Genomic DNA, 15,742 nt, shown 5'->3' with positions numbered 1-15,742 from the left:
TCAGTTCTTCTTGCGGGGGAATTTGAACAGATTAAATGGATACTGTTAATGGGATTTATGAGGCTTTGGGATTGGAACGATTGCAAAGTTGGTGAAAAGGTCGCTTCATTTATATAGAGAGAGTCGATCAGTGGCAAAGTACTGCTGCAGTAATATTTTTCGGGCTGGGTCTGCGGTCTACCGGAGAATATTCTTCCACAGTGGCTTTCAAAATAATGAGGCTGTCAATCTCATACAGTGAAAAGTTAACCTCTGTTAATAGTAATTAGTCTATGCTAGGAACACTTCTTTCTTCGTCCAAGGATTAAAATAATTGCTTGGAGTTCTTCATTTTTTTCATCTACGTACTCAAGAAACTTCTGAGTAAGCTGGAACAAAACAAAATGGTGAATACAATATATATAATAAAGAAAAAAATGACACTTGTGATCTACGTGCTTGCGTTTTTATTATGGGAAAAAAGTGGCCGCTGCTGGAGTCATCACCAACACTAGAGGGTTACCTCCAATTCAAGAAATCAAAGTTAGATTTCTTTATCGTCCCAAAAAGGGGTTCAATAATAAAATAGTAGAAAAAAAGCCGGGAGTTCTCTATCATTAGACAATTTTGGCATTTGAAAACGCCACGCTTCTGATTTTCTTGAATTAAATTAAGCGGAGGGCTGGATTATGGGAGAGTCAAACCCATTCCTTAGAGTTTAGCCAGGATGACCTTTTCTAATCCCCTACCAATTGATTTAGTCCACTATAGTTTTTATTTTTTTTAAATCCATTTGATTTTCCATCATGTCTATTCATTTTTCTCCTCTTGGATTAGTCCGTGGCAATTTGAGGTTTAGATACATGCACTCCTTTATTTTTTGTATGTACAACTTGTGAGGGGAATGACGTGAACCCTTCACGATTACTCAGAGGCCATAGCTGATAATTTGGTAGGACCGCGGTGCGGCCCTCCACCGTTGAGGAGGCATATTCAGCTACCATTAGTTTGCCCACGTCGGCGAGTTAATTGATAGACGAAGAAATACTCTTTATTCTGGGCAACAGCGAAGACACAATTTTACCGCAACGGATCTTCTGCCCCGCCCTCCACCGTTGAGGAGGCATATTCAGCTACCATTAGTTTGCCCACGTCGGCGAGTTAATTGATAGATGAAGAAATACTCTTTATTCTGGGCAACGGCGAAGACACAATTTTATCGCAACGGATCTTCTGTCCCACATCTTGTGCCACTTTCTGTCCCACTTTTTATTATATAACTGTTTCTCCTACATAAAAATCATGTTTTAGTTCTTTTTTGTTTCCTAAAAATTCAATAACTATTAATTGAGTAATATACAAAATTTAACAAATTCAAAATATCAAAATGCATAAAAAATGAGATTTTTTTATGAATTTTCTGCTGTATTTTTAAATTTTCTATTATATATTGCTTTTTGAAGGTGTTGTATTTATTTTTTACTTAATCAATAGTTATTGGATCTTTAGGAAACAAAAAGGAACTAAAACATGATATTTATGTTGGAGAAATAGCAATATAATAAAAAGTGGGACAGAGAGTGGCACAGAGTGTGGGACAGAAGATCCGTTGTGCAATTCTAGTATCTTGACAGGTGAGGATTATTTTGACAAAAAAAAAAAAAAAAGACCGGTGAGGATTAAACTATTTCAACTTTTGGTTTCGCCGGCTTAGGCAAATAGTTAAATCCAACAGTCACGTTAGAAATCCTAACAAAAGAAGAGATCAGAAAGAAAGCATGCCAAGTCCACCAATATGCAACAAGTGGTCTACGTAAATTTCTCATCAATTGATTAATTACGAGAAAAGTACTCCAATTCTTGTAGTTTTGTATAGTTGTTGCAAGTGAAATTTTTTTTTTTTTTTGGCGGGATAACTAAGAAAGTGATTAATTCCAACTTCAAAGAGGTTACTTATGTTAACAATAGTTTACGACTTGACGAAGGAATATGCAATTTATGAAAATACAGGGTTCCAGATTCAGCATGTAAGATGCATTTGATAATAAAAAATAGCACATCTGAATAAATGACACTGAATCTCTTAAGCAAACTTGCTCCAAAAGTGAGAAGTTATTCACTTCCCATTTAATGTGATATACAATCAAATATATCATATTAATATTTAATAATTTAGTAATATAATATATTCAAATTTCAAATTTTAGTTTGCAAATTTCAGTTTTATCAAACGTGTTCTCAATCGAATTATTGTGCAATTCAAAGCACAAGAAACCACCAAGAAGATTTTCATCAAATTAAACTCTTTCTAAATGTTCGTACTACCTCCTGCTTCTCTATATGTTCAAAACATGTGGACTGAATTATTTAATTAAATTAAATTAGACAAATTTTCAATTCAATAACTCCATGAGAGTCTTATGTTTGCCCTTTTTTTTTTATTTTTTGTTTCAATTTTTTAAGGTTGAGCCTTATTCTATTACAGCATAAGCATAAAAAAAGTTTACAAAGAGAAATATCTAACCAACTTAGCTAACTTAATTGGCCATTAGAGTCCCCTACTAGAGGACCATTATTTAAAAAGAAAAAAAGAAAGGGAAAATGACCTGTTTCATCCCTTACATTTCACAAAAATATTCTTTTCGTCCCTCACTTTTAAAACGAAGCAATTTGGTCCCTGACATTTAAAAATTAAACCTATTACATCCCTGAATCTAATTATCAATCTAAATCAAACCATCCAATAACCCAGTGATAAATTTCGGAGATAGAATTGATAGATCATTCCGTCAACTCCATCATATTCATATGACATTTATTGAACCAAAAAAAATAAAAAGTATAAGATCATAAAAGGTCATTCTTTGTTTTGAAATAATAGAGTTTTTTTTTTTTGGTAAATCTTTTCATGTACCGTTAGTATATACGCTTGCGAGTCTAGATGTATATCACAAATACAAAATGTGGCGTTTAAATTTAAATTGAAATGATGTGGCAGGTACATAAACCCATCAGTGTATACAATGACATTGTAAGAAATATTAATTCTTCTTTTAGATGTTATAATTTTTTATTTTTTATTTTTGGGTTCATTAAACTTCACGTGAATATCAAGTTGAGTTAGTCAAGTGATCTACAAATTATACCCCTCAAAATTTGTAATTAAATTGATAGATGGTTTGATTCAGATTGATAATTGGGTTCAAGGATGTAATAGGTTTAATTTTTAAATGTCAGGAACCAAATTGCTTCGTTTTAAAAGTGAGGGACGAAAAGAATATTTTTGTGAAATGTAAGGGATGAAACCGGTCATTTTCCCAAAAAGAAATATCTCAAAGCAGTGAAAAAAGGAGGAATATCTCAATACAATGCACAAGCCTGTTCGAGCAACTCAAAGCTGCAATCAGAACTCAACACTCAAAAGAGGAAAGAAAACGGCTAAATAATACACAGACCAAAAAAACCTATACAGAGGAAAAAGCCGATTAAAATCCCATGCAGTACGATATCAAACCAATTAGCCTTCGTTCTGCTAATTCCTCTCCTTAAAGCAATAGAAGATTTAAAATGAATTTGCACATTTTTAACTCCAAGTAAACTGACATAGGCCGTCGTTTCACAAAAATTTACCTTGTAAAGAATTGGAGTTCGATTCAATTACATTTTCAACCAAACTACCAACAAAGAAATAAATGCAAAAAGGACCGAAGAAACGTTACAGCGATGCGCGCAATACAAGGCCAACAATATCTGTATCCAAGTCTCAAATTCAATAAGCTAAGCATGAGAATAATTTGGATACATTCACTTTAACGTGTCTAGTGTCTTGGATTGAGAAGCACTTGATTGATCACATTCTCAAGATTGAAGTAAACCTTTTGCGTAGCTGCTTCCACCAATCTTTTCCACTTCAAGGCCTTTCTCTTCATCTTCTTGCCTTTTTCTCCTACCATTAACTCTGTAACAAGCCTTTCAACATCATCCCTCTTAACATTATTGTCTATCTCCAATCCAATGCCCCATTTTGTGCAGCAAAATCAGCAATAAGTTTGTTGGTCAGCGAAAAACGGCCAACAGATCATAGGCAGCCCATAGCTAATGTTTTCAATCGTGGAATTCCATCCACTATGAGTTAAGAATCCTCCGACAAAAGGGTGCTTAAGAACTTTCTCTTGAGAGCACCAACTTGCAAACATGTTGGGATTCAAGTGCGGAACAAATAACTATTGAAATATCAAGACACAATAATTTAATGACAAATGAACCACAAATATGAAAGATAACGACATAAAATATTTAACATAATCGACTCCATCGTTGAACCTACGTCCACAGAGAGAACACCTATTCTTTATTATGAGAGGAAAACTCTATACAAGAATATAATTTGAACCCAATCTCAACCCTTATGTACTATCTCTTATCTCCCAATAACCCTCTCTCATCCCACTTCAGATCCTCGGTGACATGAATTCAATGCCAATTCAATGCCACCTCTAATTAAATCGTGTTTCAGGACGAGGGGCTCTTACATTGAGATCTCTTTTATCCTTTCCTCGTTTTCCTTCAGCACTACAACAAAATACCCTATCCATGAGCTTACCATTACTATCTTTGTGGAAGCTACTTCTTTTGATTCCAAAACCAACTTCCTTTGCATATGCTAAGTAAAAATTATAAGCATCTTCTTCACTCTCAAATTCCATGCCCATCTTCGGAATTAGTTCAAAAGGAATCAATGTATGAATTTTATTTATATCCTTTATCACATTTAAAACTGGTGGAGTGGAAACCTCATCATTGGTAATTTGATCTATCTTGTCAAAATCCAACCTGCGACAGAATGATACCTCAGTTTCCATAGAAGCCTTAGCATCCATATCCTGCAACCTTTTAAGAGTCGTGACACAAGCAAGACTTGCTCTAACGCTTGACCCACTGGAAGCTCTTTCTTGTTTTTGCTTTTCCGGGCTTTTTCCTTTCAACAACCCTGGAATCCCGTGTCAACAAAAATCACCTAAAAATGACAACTAAACCACCTATAAATGACAACTAAGGTCAAAAGCTCCAAATTTGACATATAACGAAACGTGAAATGCAAGAAGGCAATGTTCCAGGTCGCAATAGAACACACATTTGACGTACAACTATACAAACAAAATAATAGATTACTTTTGATTTAATCATCATGTTTTCAAGATCAGTACATGCATGTTTTAAGAATTTCATGCAAGTTAATTGCAGTTCAATAAGGAAAAAATGTAAGCAAATTTTTTCCCTCAATAATTTATTAAAATAGTTGAATTTCCAATTCTACTTGTTCACTACTACTACTTGCAACTAGTCAGAAAAGCTATTTGTTACTTCTTGTATCTTTTTTTTAATTTGGTACATTAGTAAAATTTATAACAATTCTTGAAATAATGAATAATTTTTTAATCCCACAAAGTAACTTATTTTCCAGGTATATTACAATTAGTGTGTAAGTAGTCAATTTGACCACTCAATTAATATTTAATCTTTCCAAACTCACAATTCAATGTAAATTTCACTTTAATGGAAATTGAAAATGAAGATATAAAATTGCATAACATAAGGTAGGGTGATATTGCTTATGAGTTGTTAAAATACTTACGAGTTGTTGTCTATTTCCTAACTTTCTTAATATTAAAAAAATTGAAATTCGAAATCAAGATCATGGAGCAAATAGTGATATTGATTTAATAAATCAAAGCTGAAAAACTCAAGACTTAAACCGGATGCAAGGTTGGATAATTACCTGAATAATGTGAAACGTTTTGGTTTGTTCTTTGCTGGAGAAAGCTAGGGATGGTTGGACTTTAATTTGAGTACTTCCTGAATCTTTGTAGTCAATTTGCTTCAATAGTCGGCCGCTGCAGTTTTAGCTTATTAGGCTACGGTTGATTGTTCTAAGCAATCAACGATAAAAAGGCTTGGACTTTGGAAGCAATTGTTTAGGGTTATTTTTTTCTTTTTCCTAAAGGAACCGATCTTGAGTGGTTGCTGTACAAAAATATTGGTAATGGAATTAGACCGGTTGGTTAATTTGGTTCAAAGTTTTAGAGGATAGAGAAAATTTGTGTTAAACCAAACCAAGTTGAATTATTAAAAAATTAAAGTGCAAATAATAATAGGCCAAGTGGCACAATACTATAGGTGGCATTGGATTCATGTCACCGAGGATCCCAAGTGCTCTCATCCTATGTTTAAGGCTACATGTCATCCTTGTGTGCCCATTGTGCATCAATATGTAATATGTTAACCCATCTATTTATAAAAAATATTATTTAGCCAAAAATCAAATAATAACAGAAAATCAATACTAATTCCTAAATTTGTACAAAATAGAAAATAACTTCTAAATCCTAAACAAAATAGAAAATTTCTTGACTACTACTTTAAGTAACTAAAATCAATTAGAAAACTAGTTACTTTAACATAAATTAAGAAACTTACCAAAAAAAATTAAATCAATTTCCTACAAATCTCCACTTCGTACGATATTTCTTTTAAGAACCATTTGCCTTCAATTATCAAACACACATCCGAATCAATATAGTCCTGACATTCAATTGATTCAATGGACAAATGAATAAGTGTAGTTACTCTAAACCCAACATCCTGTTGACTCGTGAGAAGGTGTCTCAATTTACCATCTCTCTTCATAGAATTTTTTCTCCCCACCACTTGCAATTCGAAATCCCATTCTGTGAGTTATATTTCTAACCGTTGAGACAATCAAACGGTAAAATCACCATACTTCTTCCTATTCTTAGAACTGTCTTGCCAAGTGTGGTTTTCAATACTCCACCTATTACATAAAACTCGTAGCCATCAGAGTCTTCTTGTGTTTGAAAATTAGATCCCTTCGTTTCTTTAGAACACATGTCACGCCACTTAAAGAACATAATCCAAATAAGAAAAAATCATTTGGGATGACATATCAACCGTTAGAATTGCGAGAACATCTCCACCGGCTCATGTCAAAAATTAATATTGGACTTCACATTTTTCTTGACTCTTGAATCACCTGACTAAATTCACCATCAAGTGTTTTCATGTTTTTCGACTTTTCATTTTTCACCCCCAATGCTTTTTGTCAAACCCTTGAAACAAGGATATCATTCATTAAATTCTTCAATTGGCAACCGACACTAATATATTTGATCTCAATAATCAACCAGGATCCAACCATAAACCCCGCTTTGATACCAATTTGTTAAGATTCAAGTGTTTGTGAGCAACCCAATCTCACAATCAAACTCTGATACCACTTGTTGGGATCCAAACGCGGAACAAACAACAATTGAGATATCAAATATACAACAATTTAGTGATAAATAAGTCATAAGTATGAAAGATAAACGGCATGCAATATCTAACGTGGTTCGATTCATCATTAAACCTATATTCACAGAGAGAATATCCATTCTTTATTATGAGAGAAAAACCCTATATAAGAATACAATTTAAATCCAAATCCAACCCTTATATACTATTTCTCGTCTTCCAAGAATCTTTTCTCATCCTATGTATAAGGTTACATGTCGTCATTATATGTTCATTATGTGTCACTTTACAGTATGCTAACTCACCTATTAATAGCGAATATTATTTAGCCAAAAACCAAATAATAACAGGAAACCAATGCTAATTCTTAAACTTGTACAGAATAGGAAATAACTTCTAAATTCTAAACAAACTAGGAATTTCCTTGCCTACTGCTTACTGCTTTAAGTAATTAAAACTAGTTAGAAAATTAATTACTTCCATACAAATTAAGAAACCTATCTAGAACAAATTAAACCAATTTCCTAACAAAAAAACATGCATCTTTCCTTGGTTTCTTCAAGAAACTAACTCGGAAGAATAGCTAAATCGCCTGAAACAAGATCAGGCCTTGAAATCCATAAAAAGTCTTGTTTACTATTAGCAAGTCCCCATGCAAATTCGACTATTTGCTCAGGTGTCATAATAGCAATGCTTCCAAAGTTGACATAAACCATCGAGTTTGGATCTTTCGAATCAGACATTCAGGTTCTTCTTTCCAAAGATTTGATCCAATTTCTTTCAAATTCTTATCTTAACTTGATTATCGAGGATGTTTAGCGGCCTAATGGGATAAATCGGAGGAAGATAAGATGAAAGTGCATGTAATACATGCTGTTCCAGTTGTTGAAAGGTATTTATAATGATGGCACAAGCCTCTCGAGCTCTCCCAGTTTCTTGCATGATGTATTTTAGCATAAATTCATCTGGATTTGTGGCTCTTAAGAAACTTAGAAGATCCTTCAAACTTGTACCTTCTCATCTTGGAATCCAATCTAGAACAATGTCTAGATATCCATTTGTCAAGTAACTAGCATCTGCAAGCCACAAATGTTTTACAACCAAAATATCCGGATCATAGAACTTGCAAGGAGAAAGGGGTTGGACCCACTCAAAGTTAAAATGTAAAAAAAAAAAAAAAATCATCTCGCACTCTATTATTTACATGAAATGAAATTTTTTGCCCACAAAAGTCAATGTTTTGCTTCCACCAATGAGTAGAATGCAGTGAACCACGCAAGAATATTGTTGTCAAATGAGTCCAGAGTACTTTAGAAAGAAGCAGTAACTGTTCAAGCTATTTCTTTCCTTTTTTTTTTTAATTCCAGAAATACATGGAAGAAGAAAATAAATGACCTCGAAAAATTTTGAACTAACATTTTTTTATCAAAAATTAGTCGTACCTTTGAGTGGTATGATACCCTTTTCGATAAACTTGGCAAACTGGAAATACGCCAAGTAGGAAGATGCGCTGGCGGTCCAAAGAAGAACTTCAGGGATGCAAGAAACTATTCAAGAAACTATTCAGCAGCTGCTAGAGTGAATGTCATTGCTCCATCGGAAACTATGCAAGAAACCGGGGGCACTCTGGGGAAGAGGTATAATTGAGTGTGGCGAGTAGCTCCCTAAATGAACCTAAGCAATTTCTATTAATAGATTCACAAAAGGTTGGAATATCTTGGGTAGCATCGACATCAGAAGGAGGAAGTCCGTCAGGAATGGCTTTAAATTGGAAATCAGGCAATCCATTGAGGGCATCAGGACCTGTAGATTTTAGTAAGCGCCTGCGGTTGAATTCTGTGTTGACAAAGGTGATATGAAAACCCTTTTGGTGGAGGAGCTTGGCTAGCTTTGCATGGGTTTAATGTGGCCCTGAGCTGGAGCTGTTATGCAGGCGGGGCTTCTTCTCCAAAAGAGCAATGGAAACCATTCTTCTTGCCGGGGGATTTGAGTGGACAAATTGTAAGTTATTACAGAGCAGCCACGAGTTGGGAATTGGGTTGATGGCAAAGGAAAAGACACGTTATTACAGAGCAGTCACAAGTTAGGAATTGGGGTGATGGCAAAGAAAAAACCAAAGAAGAGGCTATGCAAATATATTGAAAGGGCCGATCTATTCCTCAACTTGTAACATAATGTTTCACCAAGTGGTCCTCAAATATAATCTTCAGCGCATGGCAGGTTCTGTCAATTTTTTAAAGCAAATTGACAGATTTTAACCATCGATGCTGTGATTTCTTCTCAATTATCTGTCCAAAATTAAAGTATAAAACGCTGGAAGTTCTTCATTTCTTCGTCCACTGGACAAATCTTTCATGAAGGCGGTAACAAAAAGGTGTAATAGATATGTAGCAGAAGTTGAGGTGGCATTTGTAAGAGGGTTATCGAATGGAGAATTGGAATAAACCCCATAATTAATTGTTATTTGGATTACTCCTATGGAAATCGAAATTTTGGAATCATATCTAAAAATTTAGAATTTCTCAATTCGCTAATAACTTGGAGGGTTTTGGATAAACCCCAAGTCTGATTCCCATTTAAAAATGGAGCCTGTCTCGCCACCCATTAAAAAATTAATATATAATTATGTACATACATATATAATTATGTATATAATATATATTATAATTATATATTTTGTTATAATATTAGTATAATTATATAATATATTTATAATTATTATATACACATATATTATATATTACAAAAATATATATTATAATTATTTAATTAAATATAATTATATTTATATAATAATATTATAAATTTGTTAATATTATATAATAATATACTTATATTATTTATATATATTTATAAATGTATTTATATGTGCATATAATTATACTATATATGTGTATATAATAATATATTATATAATTATAATTATATTTATTATTATAAATATAATAATATATACAAAAATTTATAATTAATATATAATATACTTTATAATTATATATTAATATAATTAATATTTACATATATTTTATAATCATAATTATATATTTTATTATAAAATTAGTTAATTATATAATGTTTTATATAAATATATATTATAATTATTTAATTAAACATAATTATATTGATACAATATGTTATAAATTTATTAATATTGTATAATAATATATTTATATTATATATGTATATTTATAAATATATATTATATGTGCATATAATTAAAATATATATGTGTATATAATATTAATAAATTATATATTTATATATATATTTATTATTATGAATATAATAATATATAATAAACATTATAATTATATAAAATATTATTATAATTAATATTTATATGTATTATATAATTATAATTATATATTTATCTTATAACATTTGTATAATTATATTTAATTATATATATAATATTTTATTTAATTAGTAAAAATTTCTTATATCCCATTTACAAAGAGCCAGCGAATCAAACATCAACTATAGTAATAATATACATTCCTCGTACCGAATTAAATAGATGTATTGGAATGATTGACTCCATTTCAAATCCAAGATGAATGATTCTAAATCCGAATCCGATTCCAACATACGAACCAAATGCCACCTGAATTTTTTTGAGCTAAATGCTTGCGTATTTATTGTGGGAAAAAGAGAGCTCATTCCTCAAGTTGTTTGATCAAATTCCACATGGAATAGGGGAGCTCATTGCTCGAGTCGTTACCAACGCCAGAGCTTGCCCCAAATTCCAGAATTAATGCTAAAATGATACTTTGTCCAAAAAAAATAAATAAATAAAATACTGGAAATTCTCTACCACAAGCCATTTCTGGCCTTAGGAAGCTATATATGTCTGATTTTTTTAAAATCAAATTAAGAGGAGGGACCAGTAGGTTGAGCAGAATTAAACTCGTTCATTTCTAGAGTTAAGACACAATATGCTTTTCTAACCAATAGTTAATGAATTTTTCTAATGAATATCCAATTGATACTCATTAGTACACTTAGATCATACCCAACTTATCATATGAATTCAAACTAACAATTATTATTCTATTTTATATTTATATATTTTTCTTAATTAACATTATTTTTTCAAAATGTGAACACCTTCCTAGATAGACCCGTGATTAATTATTTGGTTCTCCACCATGCCTCCTCATTCTTCTCTTCTTGGATAGCAAATTGGCACCATACCCCTCAAAACCAGTCTTTTTTTGTTTGTTGGGTTGGTTGTGCTTTTTGTGTGAATAGGATGGACATAGACGGTTGTGGCCCAAACGACATATGGCCGTCCCTTGGCCAGCAATGCAAAATCTGTAAATGTTAGGTTTAGACAATAAGTCAAAACTCAAGAAATGTGAGTGTAATTTTTAAAATTTGAACAAAAGTCAGTGAAATAGTCAAAACCTCTTAAGAGGTTTCTAAAATCATCTCAATTAATTTTTTATAACGGGGAAACACCAATTCCCAGTGCGACCAATTTTGGGAGCCCATGAAAACCGTAGTAAATCATGCTTGGAGGATTTGTGCACTCAAGGTAAAGGCGTGAAGTTTCTGACAATGTTCGTAATGCACCTTAATGTACTCAAGGTAAAGGGTTTTGTAGAACGCACATAATAAATAGAAGCATTTCTTAAAATATATTTTAAAAACTCTGCTACTCTTAAATATCTCAAAATATATTCTAAAAAAATACTCTAAAAATTCTGCTACAGTAAAATTTTTCAAAATCACTCCAAAAACAGCTAATTCGAACAGAGGCATAGAAAGGGCCTATCTATTCCACAACGTGTAACATAATGTTTCACATGGCAGCTCCTGTCAATTATTTAAAGCAAATTTTACATATTATGTTTCACCAAATGGTCTCAAGAATAATCTTCCGTACATTGTAGGTTCTGTCAAATTTTTAAGGGATAATTTTGTGGTTTCTGACTATGTCACTAGCTTTCCTCCAAATTTCAAAAATTATATTAACTTCCCTTGAGGTTAATTATCTTATAACATTTAGGTCAAACTAATAATTAAAAAGTGATATTAGGAGAGAGAAGATAACATAGTTCAATCAATGTCGTTCATCTATTACATTATTTAATTAATTTAATATCAACTCACACATTAAAAAAAATTACTCAAATTTGCTGTTTATCATTAGGAATCAAATTATATATACCATCAAAAAATAGTATATCATTTTATATTTTTCACTCGATACAAGGACTAAATTACTTTTTTAATTACATATCCATTGTCAAATGTGATCAACAAAAAATAATAAAAAAATTGCAAATTAAAATATTATAGAGAACAAATTTTAACATCATAAATATTCTTGTCAGCATATTAAGATTAGTTATTGAGATTTTATTGTGTTAAAGTTCATTCCTTATAATATTTTAGTTGCAAATTTTTTTGATTATTTGTTATTGATCATGCTTGACAGTGGATTCGTAATTAAAAAGAGTAATTTGAATCTTACATTAAGTGATATATAAAATGATATACTATTTTGATACCATATATGATTTTAAATCCTGATGATAAACAGCAAATCTAGTGTTTTCTTTAATATTTGGGTTGGTATCAGATTAATTAAACAATTTAGTAGACGAGAGACGATGGTGAAATCATATTAATATCTTCTCTCTCCTAATATTATTTTTTAATTGTTGATTGGATCTAAATATTGCAAAATAATAAATCTAAAGTAAGAGGTTTTTGAAATTGTCCCCAATATTAACCCACCATTCACACGACTTCCATCCCTACAGAGGTGGTTATCGAGCGGTGGTGGGGGCTAATGGATATACAGATCCAACTAGACAAAAAGAGTGTTATGGCACAACTCTTAAATTTTTTTCGCTGCAGGTGAGGGGTCCAAGGAGGGACTTGGCCACTGAGCCATTGGCTAATAATTTTGCTCTTTCTTCAAATCAATTTTATGCACTTTATGATTTCATTATCTAACTTGGCCCCACAAGTTTAGACTTCTCAGCTGCTACAAATGTTTTCCGGATTGAATTGATGTGACGTTAGACTGAATACCTGGGGTTTCCCCTGGGGAAACCTTTATGGTGGGAAGGGCATTGACCGTTCCTACCATAGGTAGAGGAGCAGAGTATGACACGTATATTTGAAAATAAAGGTGCTAACGGACCGGTTATGTTGTAGTCCTAAAGCGCGTGGAGAAGGTCAGCCATATAGAAACATTGTATGTGATTTGGTATATTTTAATACTCTACCATTTTCAAAAACATTGATCAAACATGATCCGTTCAATTTCTTTCATTTTCTCCAAAAACTCTCGTTTTTTCTTCTTGTATCTTTTTCATTTTCAATACATCAGTTTGGACCAAAAAAATAAAATAAAATTGAAAATATGTAAAAGATTCATAAATTAACTCAAAAACACTTTATAGGCTACCTAAAATATTATCTTTGTAACTTGCAAAAACTTCAAATAAACATTCAAATACTAACTATTGGTATTTAAAAAATGCACTATATTTTATCGAATCAGAATAAATCCTTATACTTTTTTATTTTTATTTGTTTTTAATATACTCAAGTTTTGGTAATAAAAAGTAAGACAACGAAAGGGTAAATTTGGAATTACATTTTTTAATATACTCGAAATGAATTCTTTAATATTATATTTTAAAATGAGTTGTAAATAAACAAATAGTTTAAAGTAAGGGAGGCAAGTGAGTTTCATACCCAAAAAAAAAAAAAAAAAAGAGGCAAGTGAGATTTTTCAATATTTGTGAGTGTCAAGTAAAATTGTTAGAAACCTCCGGGGAGGTTTATGAAATTATCCCAAACAAAAATTTAGAATGAATAAGTTACTTTTTATAACGGTTCTAAATGTTGCTTGAAACTTTATAAATTAGGTGTCTTGAGTTTGCAAAAACAATTTCTTGCATATCTATAGCTAGTGGAAACGGAGTTTAAACTTGCTATAGGTTAGTTTCTTGTTTTCCATTATATCCTAGAGGGTAATTTGCCATTCAACCTAATTTTATTCTAATTTTATCCAACTAATAAATTAGCTTATGGAAAAATGGGTAAATGGATAATTTATGGAGGAAAGCCATAAAGAGCTGGTGTTTTATTGGAAAACCGGTTTATTTTTAATTTATCCGATAAATAAATTTGTTTATGAGAAAACGGGTACTCTGTTCTTACAATGGAGGAAAGTCATAAAGAACTGGTGTTTTATTGGAAAATAGATTTATTTTTATTTTATCCGATAAATAAATTTGTTTATGGAAAAATGGGTACTCTGTTCTTATAATGGAGGAAAGCCATAAAGAGCTGGTATTTTATTGAAAAACTAGTTTATTTTTATTTTATCTGATAAATAAATTTGTTTATGGGAACATGGGTACTCTGCTCTTATAATGGAGGAAAGCCATAAAGAACTCGTATTTGATGGAAAAATGATACTTTAGAATACCAATGGATAACAGTTAAAACACATTCACAGATTTGATATTTTAAATAATGAGATTGTTTTTAGGGGAGTTTTTATGGTTGTATTTTGGGATATTTTTAGAATTTAAGAATTATTTGAGATATTTTATAAAAATTTCAACCACCCACCACCACCCACTGGGACCACGGGCAGGAACGCTTGCAGCGGTTTTGTGCATTTTGCACACACGTAACTTTGTTTTCACACTACGTAATTTTGTTTTCATAACGCGTAACTTTAGAACAAATTTTTGTGGGTTCCACACACGTTGTTAAAAATGAGGTACAAGAAGTGATCTGAACCGTACAAATTTTTTTGGCCCAAATCTTGGCCGTGAACAGCTCAGGAGCAGTCCATCTGATGACCGCTCCTGCCCCTCATCCCACCCACTGCCACCCCCCTTCTCCTCTCTCTCTCTCTCTTCTCCTTCTCCTTCCTCCATTTTCTTCTCCCTTCCACCACCGCCCCCGCTACCACCCACCACACACTGCCACTCCCACTCCCACCCCAATTGGCCCCCTCTCCCCCTCACGTTACGTATTTTTATTAATGAAAATTTTTTCCGTAAATGACCTACTCTTTATGGTTTTCCTTTATTATATAATCAAAGTACCAGATTTTAACGAGTATTTTACATTTATTTATTTAGTACTTTAAACAATGATATTCAGCAGTTTCTTTCCCTTTTAGACCAACTCTTTTGACTTGTGAACTTTTGTGCTCTCGGAAAAAATTCTCGATTAATTTTTTATAGAAATGCAAAAGAAAAAAATTAATTATGTATAAATTCCAAAAATACTAATTTATTCACAGGATAAAATCAGAGTAAAATTTCTAGTGAATAAATGGGTTTAATATGTAATACCCGTGTTCCCATTAATTATTATTTATTCTTGGCTTTCCTCCATAAAGTGCTCATTTTGCCCTTTTTCATGAATTACTAGCTCTTTATATCACTCCTCCATGAATTATTTATTT

General features: G+C 31.9%; 1 pseudogene; it reads right to left on the bottom strand.

The window, feature by feature from the left end:
- Window positions 1–3,560: 3,560 nt before the first annotated feature.
- Window positions 3,561–13,393, bottom strand: LOC113750282 (annotated as a pseudogene).
- Between the last annotated feature and the right edge of the window lie 2,349 nt (window positions 13,394–15,742).

This window comes from Coffea eugenioides, chromosome 10 (genome assembly GCF_003713205.1).
Source record: "Coffea eugenioides isolate CCC68of chromosome 10, Ceug_1.0, whole genome shotgun sequence".
Taxonomy (NCBI): Eukaryota; Viridiplantae; Streptophyta; class Magnoliopsida; order Gentianales; family Rubiaceae; genus Coffea; species Coffea eugenioides.
The sequence above is the reverse complement of the archived record's forward strand: the minus strand, read 5'-3'. Positions and strand labels throughout refer to the sequence as shown.